Raw genomic sequence first — 11,413 nt, forward strand, 5'->3', positions numbered from 1 at the left:
TGCCAAACCTGTGGAGAAGGAGACCCAAGAATGGGAGTTTGTAGGTTTCCAGGGAGATCCAAGAATTGGAGTTTGTAGGTTTCCAAGAAGGCTAAGGATAGGAGTTTGAATCCATTCCATGTACATGCTCATACAGAGTTTGCCTTTGTGCTGAACAGTGCAGATTTGTGGGTTTTCGGGCGTGATTTTTGTATGAGTTTGGTATTTTCAGTTGAGTATTTCATATCAGTTTGGGTTGCTGCTATATTTCAGACTTTAAGGTGTTAAAATAGAGCTGAATATATTTATTGGGATGTGATTAAACTTCTGAGATAGATTATTAGTGTTTTTGTGGTGTTTTCGGGCATTTTTGTGTTAATTTCGGGAGCCCGATGAGCATAGTTTTTGTCCTACATTTGAGAACTATTGTGTAAAGGCTATACGGATCTGGAAATTTCATTTTTTAGGCTGTTATGCTGCTGAAATTTCTGTAAAAAATATCCACTCTCATATTTATTAATAATAGGTGAAGCTGTGAAGCTTTTGGCACAATTTTTGGCATACCCGATTTGGGGTTTCTTGAGAAATTTGGTGGATCTTTGTGATATTAGTTGTTTGATCTTGAAAATCTGATTAGAGGTTGGAAATATCATATAAAATTAGAAAAGGGACATTTCAGCCCTTTGGTTCTAGTTTGCAAAAAAAATTTGCCTCAAAATTGACATCGGCCCACAATAGGAGAATTTATAGTCAATTTTCACTGAGTTCACATTCTAAACGTAATGGTGAAGTTCATTTTGGCTCTAGATGCTTTCAATATTTGTAGATTCTTTGGATCTGGGTTAAGGTACTGAAGTAAGAATGGTCTCAAACAACTATGTGAAGAGAATCTTCCTCAGCTCTGATACCATGTTATAATTTTCCTTAGGAAAAAATTCACCTAAGACCAAGGAACTCAAGCAAAAGTAGAACAGTAGACCAAAAGATTATAATTAGAATGATGATATGATATTCATTTAATGTGTGAAAGTACACTAGGAGTGCTTGTATATAAAGGCCTCTAGAATGCTTCTAGAATGCCTAGGAATCAGCAACATGATTTGTCATACAACCAGGCACATGTAAACCAGGTGTGGCTTATCCTCCATTAAACACAAGAGTAAGTGTGATGATGAGAGGATAAGCTTACAAAGGTGTAGCACAAAAAATTATGTTGTAGACACCATGTACTAAAATAGGAGTGTGAATAACTGTGTTATCTACATGACAACTCAGTTAATTATGCCAACTCCAATGTTGTAGACACCATCTGTTGAATTAGAGTTTCTTACTCCAGTGTTATCAACATGACAACTCATAAGAATATGCAAACTTCTAAGTGTCCCACCTAAGAAATAATAAAATAATGCATTGGCATAAGTAAACTTAAGTAAAGTGAAAATAGTGAGTAATTATTTACACCAACACTTTAGATTAGTTGCAAACACATAAAAGAAAATAGCATGAACACATTCAACACTAGGATTTAATGTGGAAACTCAGTTTGAGAAAAACCACCAATTGTAACTAGTTACTATTTTTACTGTTATGAAGTGAGCCCTATTAGGAGCCAACCCTATTAAAGGTTACAAAACACACTGTTAGGTGTAACTCTATTAGAGGATTTAATCACCCTATTAGGAGTGGCCTTGTTAGAGGTTTTTAGACAATTTAATAGAACTACTATGTTGTTAGAGGATTTGCAAATAGTTGTTAGGCCAACCTTATTAGGATATTTAGATCACTGCTACAATGGTTAGAGAGTAACAATGAGATGACCTAATTTGAATGCAACTGAATTGCTGATTATAGATCTCTGTTATAGCTTGTACTTGATCCTTCCTGATTGATTATAGCTTTTCTACTCCATAAGGATATTCTGCTTATCCTTCAAATTTTCTTCTTCTTCTCATCCTTACATCTTCAATAACATCTTCATACTTTCATTTCCACCTACTTACACTTTGAAATCACAACTTGCCCTTATACTTATATCCTTCATATTATCAAGTTGGCTCAAATACAACTTATAATAATTACTATTCATCACCTTAGTCGGCTAAAATTAATAGATAAATCAATTAAGCTTAATATGCCAAAATAAGAAAATCCTTTGCTATCCAACCTAGCTTGATTGAAACTAACTCAAAAATGATTTCCTTTGTTAACCAACAGAAGCTTGGTTAACACTACAAACTCATGAAAATCCTTTGGCAACCAAGTAAGCACTAGTTCCATCCAATTTTCCTTAATTAATTGAGTGAACCTAGTTAACACTTACCTTCTACATACTTTTCCTTTGATGCCTAAGTGAACTTGGTAGACACTGCCTTCTGAACTAGGCAATCACAAGAACACTCGGTATACATAGAAAACTGTGTTCACTACCTGAGTGAGCTAGCCATATACTAACTGAGAATGATATGGCATTTGTGTAACATCAAAGACAATACACAATAATCATTTTTATTCAACAATCTCCCTCTTTGGCATTGATGGCAACATAGCATGTCATAGCATAATGAAAATTTGGATTTAGATTTGAGAACTTCCTCTGTTAGTATAAACTCTTCCTTTCACTAGATTCTTTCTTTTTTTGCAACACTTTCTACCAAGTTCATTTACAGAACTTTCTCTCTCTTACAACAAACTTCTCCTTCTTTCAAAAACATCTCCCTCTTTGGTTCCTTACTTTATTCTAGTTCAAAAAATTTCTTAGAGATATGATAGTAAACTTCTCCCTTTTTGACAAGACATGCCAAAGAAAACAATTCTATTAATAGCAATCTAACTTAAGTACTGATTCATTTGCAATATTCCCTTGCCAATTTTGCACCAATTGATTGATCTTCAACAAATTCTAGTTAATGCTTCACTAAACTTCATTTAGTGAGCTTCGGATAGGGGAATGACCCCTAACTTACCTCTTAGATATAAAAATGCATCATTAGGTAATGGCTTGGTGAATATGTCTGCAATTTGTTCCTTTATATTGAGATATTCCAATCTGACTTCTTTTCCTTGTACTAACTCTCTTAAGAAGTGATATTTTATTTCAATGTGTTTTTTTTTAGTATGCATCACTAGATTCTTTGATATATTGATTGCACTGGTGTTATCACACTATATTACTATTGGATCCTTGACCTCTATCTTCATTCCTTCAAACAACTATTTGACCCAAACAATGTTAGAATAATTAACTGCTGCTGCCACATATTCAACCTCTGTTGTCGATTGAGATGTACAACTTTGCTTCTTACTTGTCCAAGAAACTATTCTTTTACTAAGAAAGAATGCTTCACCACTAGTGCTTTTTTTGTCATCAATGTTTCCTACCAAATCAGCTATACTTTCAAGTCCAAATTGCCTCCAAGTTTATACCATAAGCCATAGTCTTCAATACCTTTCAGATATCTTATGATTCTCTTGATTGCCATCATGTTATTTTCCTTAGGATTTGTTGAGAATCATGCCACTATTCCAATTGTTAGAGAAATATAAGGGCCTGTGTATACTACATACTACAATTTTCTAATCATTGATCTATATGTGGTTTGATCTACTTCTTTGGAATCATCAATTTTTGGAGAGCTTATGTCCAATAGACATAGGGGTTCCAATTGGTGTTGAATCTTCCATTCCAAACTTCTTCAGTATCTCCTTGATATACTTAGATTGAGTGATGTAGATACCATTTTTGTTTTGCTATATCTATAATCCAACAAAAAATTTTATCTCACCAAACATGGACATCTCACATTTTTTACTCATTTCTTCTAAAAATGCTTTGCACAAGTCATCATTTCTTGTAAATAGAGTACCATAAATAAATATTTCTACAAATACAATCTTCTTTTCTAGTCCTTCCTTAATATACATACTACTGTTATCATGTGTCCTTTGAAAGCCAATCTGTACCAAGTAGTTATGAAGTCTTTCATAGTTGCTCGAGACCATATAATGCTTTGTGTAACTCGCAAACAATGTCTCTTTTGCTAGGATCTACAAAACCTTCTAGTTTTTTAATGTACACTTCTTCATCAAGAATTCCATTCAAGAATGCATATTTGACATCTATTTGATACACAAATCCTCTATGTGCTACATATACTAGTAAGTTTCTAACACGTATAGTCTTGCTACAGGAGCAAAAGTCTGACTATAATCAATACCTTCTTCTTGAGAATAAGCTTTGCACACCAATCTTGCTTTGTTTCTTGAAACTTTTCCATCTTCATTCATCTTATTTCTGAATACCCACTTTGTACCAATTACATTTTTATCTTTGGGTCTAGGAACAAGATTAAGTTTTGTTCTTTTCTATTTGCTCTAACTCTTCATTCACTGGTTCAATCCAAGTAAACATGTACCATTTAATTTTCCTCTTCTCATTATTCTATCATATTTGTCTCCAATGATCTGATTAGGTGCATGATGCATTCTGACATATCTTGCTAACATAGGTTCTTTGGTATTTGAATGAGTTCCATCATCTTCATCATGGATTTTAGTTTCAATCTTAGGTCCTTCTGTCTATGACTCGGGTCTATTAGGCTTGGTTTGAACTAGCTCAGTAGTCTCTGATTGTGACTCGGGTCCTTCAGACTATAACTCAGGTTACACTAACTATAACTCAATAACTGTTTGAGATTTTGAGGACTTAGGAGATGACTTCCTTTCCTTCAAATATATTTGGTAGGGTATTAGGTTCATGGTAAAAAAATCTTTTGTAATCTTCTAGCTCCTTGTTGCTTTCTTCTTCACTCTTTTCTACAAACTCATCAATACTAACATGTGCACCTTCCATAATTTTATGAGTAGACAAGTTCAAAAATTTGTATTCTTTACTTCTGTAGGAGTATCCTAGAAATATGCCTTCATCAACTTTTACATCAAATTTCCCTTTTCTAGATTCTTTCAAGATATAATATTTGTTGCCAAATACTTTCAAGTAACTTACATTTGGTTTATAGCCATACCATAGCTGATAACAAGTTTTTTTTGAGTATTTCTTCAACTATACATTGTTCAAGGTATGAAATTCAATGCTGATAGCTTCCTTCTAGTTTTTGAGAGCAATATTCTTTTCAATCATTAGGGTTCTCACACAATCCATGATAAATCTATTTCTTCTTTCAGCTATACCATTCTGTTGTGGTGTACTAGGGGCTAATACTTTTCTTTTGATTCCTCTTTCAATGCAAAAATTATAGAATTCATTGGAGATAAATTCACCACCTCTATCTGATTTTAGGCATTTCAACCTTTTTCTAGTTTCCTTTCTACTCTTGCCAGATACCACTTGAATTTTTGAAAGGCTTCTAATTTTTCTTTTAGATACATTACAATCATCATTCTAGAACAATCATCAACAAAAAGAATGAAAAAAAATTCTCCACTATAACTCTCTATTACAATAGGTCTACATAAGTCTATATAAAAAAATTCCAAGACCTCTTTTGATTGATAGTTTTTGCTCTTAAAACTAGTTTTTCCCATTTTACCAATTTGGCTATTTATGCAAAGTCCCATATTAGGTTTCTTCAATTTAGGAATACCTCTTACCCTGTTATGTTTTCTTGTCTTAACCAGATTATCAAAGTTTACATTACATATCCCTTTGTGCCATAACCAAATTTCTTCTACTTGAGTAAGAAAACATGAATAATCATTGAGATCAAGATAAAATAGATTACCTTTTGTTTGCTTGCCAGATCCAACTAGATTTTTGCTTCCATTCAGTAGTTTAGCATGTCCATTCATGAATTCTACCTTGAATCCAATGTTATTCAACTATGCCACACTCAATAGATTATGTTTTATTCCTTCAACCCCATAAGAATTTTCACATACAAGTTCTTTAGTCAATGAAATACATCCTTTTCCTTTTATGTTACAAGGTTCATTGTTTCCAAATCTTACATTACCTCTATCATAATATTCCATATGCTCAAACTTTGTTTTATTTGTAGTCATATGATGTGAATAAACGCTATCAATAATCCATATATCATTTTTGCTAACATGAGAGATAAGTGCCATCTTATCTCCTTCATCATCAGATTCATCTTTCACAACAATATACACCATTTCATCTTCATTGTTATGAAAATATTTAGCTATAAAACAAGATTTTTGACCTTTTTCCTTGTAGTTCTTATAGTTCTTGGAATCCTTCTTGCCTTTTTGCTTATTGCTCTTCTTTTCATCTTTGATTTCATTATTTGGATGCCTAGCAGCAATGTGACCAACTTCTCTATAGGAAAAGTAGATCAGAGGAACTTTACCTTTATACTTTTCTCTACCTTTGGGATACTTTCTTGCAATTAGGGCTTCAACAACTTCAAGTTCACTATCTAAAATTTCTTCTGATGTTCCTTCTTCTTCACTTCTTGATTGACTAGATTTTGATTTCTTAACTTTTTCTTTGAGTGAGAGTTTAGCTTTAAAACTAGATTCAATAACCTTTGAATTAGGAACATAGTTATCAAAGTTATCTAATTCAAAAATTGTCAATCTTCTGACTAGAGCATCCAAAGATATTTTATTATTTGGATCACATCTCATATCTTGAATAGAAGACACTCTAATTGCATAAATATGAAGAAGAGTTCTAAGTACCTTGCTAACAACTATTTTCTCTTCCATGTCTCATCCAGATGCTTTGATTGCACTTACACTTGCTTTGATCCTTTTCACATATTTTGCAATGCTCTCATCTTCTCTAATTTTCATCTAATCAAAATGACCTCTAAGACTTTTAGCCTTAGCTCTTCTTACATTGTCATCTTCGCCATATATATATATATATATATATCTTTCAGTTTGGTCCACATCTCATAAGTTGTCTTGCAATCTTTATTTCATCAAATTTAGCATAACTAAGAGTAGATGCAATATCAATCATCATGAAGTTAGGATTCTTTTTTTTAGCAATATCTTCAATAGATAATGTTCTAGTAGGAGTTTTGTATTCATTATCAAGATATTTGCATCTAGAGTCACTGATGGTAGAAAAATGTAACCTCATAAGTCTTTTCCATACTACAAAATTGTCTCTGTTTAGCTTGGGAATCTCTCTTTTGTAAGACATCTTGATCTTTGGCTTAGGTCATTGAAACCTTCTTTGCAAGCACCAAAAGCTCTGATACCAATTGTTGGAAATATAAGAGGAGTAACTAAGAGGGGAGGGGTGAATTAGTTACTACTAAAATAAATCCCAAATCCCTTAGATATCAGTACAAAAATGCAAACTGAAAACTGAATACTATTGATGCTTGGTAAACACACAAAAATGTTGTAACTCAATAAGTACTGGGTAAATGCTGAACATATAAAATTTAGATGTTATCAATGATTACCATTACTTTAGATTATTTACAAACACATAAAATAAAATAGCATGAACACATTTGACACTAGGATTTAAGATGGAAACTCAATTTAGGAAAAACCATCAATTGCAACTAGTTACTATTTTCACTTTTCTAAAGTGAGCCTTAATAAGAGCCAACCCTATTAAAGGTTACAAAATAAACTATTAGGTTTGACCCTATTAGAAAATTTAATCATCCGATTAGGAGTGTCCTTGTTAGACTTCTTTAGAAAATTCAATATAATTACCACCTTGTTAGAGGATTTGCAAATTGTTATTAAGCCAACTCTATTAGGAGATTTAGATCACTGCTACAATGGTTAGAGAGTAACAATGAGATGACCTAATTTAGATGCAACTAAATTGCTGATTATAGATCTCTATTCTGGCTTGTACTTGATCCTTGTTAGGAGCCAACCTTGTTAAAGGTTACAAAATACACGGTTAGGTGTGACCCTATTAGACGATTTAATCACCCTATTAGGAGTGGCCTTGTTGGAGGTCTTTAGACAATTCAATAGAATCGCCACCTTTTTAGAGGATTTGTAAATTTTTGTTAAGCCAACTCTATTAGGAGATTTAGATCACTACTACAATGGTTAGAGAGTAACAATGAGATGACCTAATTTGGATGCAACTAAATTGCTGATCATAGATCTCTATGCTGGTTTGTACTTAATCCTTCCTTATCAAATATAGTTTTTCTACTCCACAAGGATATTCTACCTATCCTTCAAATTTGCTTCCTCTTATCATCATTAAATCATCAATAACATCTTCATACTTTCATTTCCACTTACTTACACTTTGAAATCACAACTTGACCTTATACTTACATCCTTCATATTGTCAAGTCAGTTCAAATACAACTTATAATAATTACTATTCATCGCCTTAGTTGGCTAGAATTAATAAATAAATCAATTAAGCTTAATATGCCAAAATAAGAAAATCCTTCGTTAGATGACCCAACGTAGTAGAAACCAACTTAGAAATGATTTCCTTTGTTAACCAATAGAAACTCAGTTAACACTGTAAACTTGCAAAAATCCTTTGGCAACTGAGTGAGCTCAGTTAGCATTAGTTCCATCCAACTTTCCTTCATTAACTAATTGAGCTTGGTTAACACTCACCTTCTACACAATTTTTCTTTAACACCCGACTGAACTTGGCAGACACTACCTTCTGAACTAGGCAATGAAAGGAATGCTCGATAGACATAGAAAATTGTCTTCATTGCCTACGCGAGTTTGACATATATTGATTGATAATGATATGGAATTTGTGTAACATCAAAGAAAATACTAATTAATCAATTGTATCTAATAGGAAGATGCAACAAGTACAAATTAAAATGAAAGTAATTGCTAATGGGACACCAAATTTTGTGCCTATAACCTTGGATAGTGAAGGAAAAATAAAGGACTAGGTAGAATGGTCATCATCATTTGATAATAACCTTGATCATCCTAGGTTTTTGTCTTTTTATAACAATGAAGTAAGTACCACTACTATATATGATACGATAGACATACATTTTAAATTAGAAGTAGAGATGTCTAAAGTAGCTTTTGAGGTTAGAGCTATAATTGATTCCAAATGGATTAAATGCCTAGAGGAGCTAGATATTATCAAAGATATCACATGGCCTAACATTGAAACATACATCACTATTTGGGAGTTGATTGTAGAAATGAAGGCACTTTCAGCCAGTGATAGTGATTAAATATAGCAAAGAAGCAGTTTAAAGAAGGAAAAGGTAAAGAAAAGGACATGGATGGTGACAAGAACTAAAGGACAAATTTTTTTTGCTGAAAAGATATTTGCTGAAAAATAAAACTTGCCAGTTTGTAACTACATCTTCATTCTGGGACCAAGTACAAAGAATGTTTGGCATATAACAAAATAGGAATATCTTTGTACCTATTTTTTGATCTTAGGATTTTGATAAGTGTCCTCCCATCTGAAGCTTGTTTCAATCCTTTCTATAAAAAGGATTCCTAAGATGTGGAGTAGAGGTTTGATTTTCTGGTAATTTTGAGAATTATGTTATTGTTATCAGTCTTTTGAGTCCATTGTAAGTTTCATGGTATATTTTCTTGTAATTTAGAGAATACAAGAAAATGTTGAGAGATCTTTTTTCTTATTTTGAAGGTTTTTACAGTCTTACCAGCATTCTTGCAATTTTCAAAATGAAAATTAATGCAAAAGAGTAGGTTATGCTATATTTTTGTCTTTGAATTTTGTCTCCATTATTGTGTAATGATTATCTTGGGATTGCATAAACAAGTTTTATGCAATTCAATGCAACTAGGATAGGTTGTATATCAATTTGTTGTTTCTTTTAATTCAAGGAATTAAGTAAATGCTCCAATGAATTTATAATGTTTCTGGTTATACAATATGGATATTCATAAGGATGGGTTTGGGGATAATTACTTATAAAATTAATTGTAATTCAATTAATTAGTTCAAAATGTTTTTTTGGGTAGACTCTGAATCCCAATAAATAGGGCACTGATCATCTATTCAATTATAGTTTGAAGAAAGTCATGGAGCTACATTGGGCATAAATATTAAATAAAAATCAATTTTACTTTAATACAAAGAAGACTATCATAGCTGGTCAATACCTGTTTGCATTTAGTCTCTAAGTCTTAGTTAGCTGCTATTACTTAGACTTATTTGTAGATCTAAGAAGAATTATGACCAATCTACTGTAGGGGATGAATATTGTAATAGAATGTCATAAAATGAATGAAATGTGAAAGTAGCATCAAGTTTTGAATCTCTTTATCCCTCAGGTGCATCGGCCTTGGTTTTGCAAAGCCAAAAGAGTAGAAAATCTTTTATGATTTTTTTGAAGTTGGGCCAGATCTGAATATTATATACCTGATTATGGGAAATAGCTAATCCTTAGGTTATTTCAATCTTTACCATCTAGGTATTTAGTATTTCTTTTCTTAGTAGTGTAAAAATACCAACAAGATGTAGCATCTTCAAGTGATTCCAATTCAGTTTGTGGAAACCTAAACTATTCTACATCTAGATATATATTCCATTTCATAAGGTTGAATTGCCAATATTTCCTCAGAGGTGATACCTCTTTTCTAGTCTTTCATGATTAATCATAGCTAGAAGGTGTTTGAAATAATCAAGACTAGCTAGGTTACTAAGAGGGGAGGGGTGAATTAGTAACCTCAAAAACTTTAAATCAATTCAATACTTGATCCATACATCATTCATTCATCTAATCTACTATATGCATGAGAAAGATAAACATTTACAACACATGAACATAGAACTTTGGTGACCCAGAAACATTCCAAATAGAAAGTAAAACTGGGGTGGGGATGATACCCAGAAAACTTTTCTACTATAGTATGAAGTTAGCTTATTAGGGCTTACATTGATCACTTTTGATGATCTTCCCTATTAAGAGCAATTTGGACTGCAAGATCCACCTTGTTAGAGGATTTACAAACATACAATGAAGTATGCACTCTGTTAGGAGATTTATGCAAATACGGTTAAGTCTACCTTGTTAAAGGATTTACAAAATTGATTCACCTATTAGGATGAAATAGTGGATCTACTTACAACTTGATTGCTGATTAGATCCTTGAAGTACATATCACCTCTTGTGACAGATGAATCTTTACTACTCCTTGTAGACCTTGCTGAATACTTTGCTCTGCTGCTGATTCACTTTTATTCTTCTTAAAACACTACATGTCCATTCCTCAAAAACATCTTCATATCTATTGCAAATGACATAATACATTACATATATACCATTCCAATAATTACAATTGCAAGGTTTGCCAAAACACAAGTGAACAAAATATTACTGAGTCGGCCAAACAGTAGAAAACTCGGGTTCTTCAAGCTGGCTTGGTAACCTTCTGATACTCGGCATCCACTGCATTACTTGGCATCGTCATGCACTCAATAGAAGTAGAAGCTTGGTCCATACTAATCACACAATGTAGCTTGGAACTCGGTAACCATTGGAGA

Source organism: Cupressus sempervirens, chromosome 5, assembly GCF_028749045.1.
Source record: "Cupressus sempervirens isolate cs-2001-9-10 chromosome 5, ASM2874904v1, whole genome shotgun sequence".
NCBI lineage: Eukaryota > Viridiplantae > Streptophyta > Pinopsida > Cupressales > Cupressaceae > Cupressus > Cupressus sempervirens.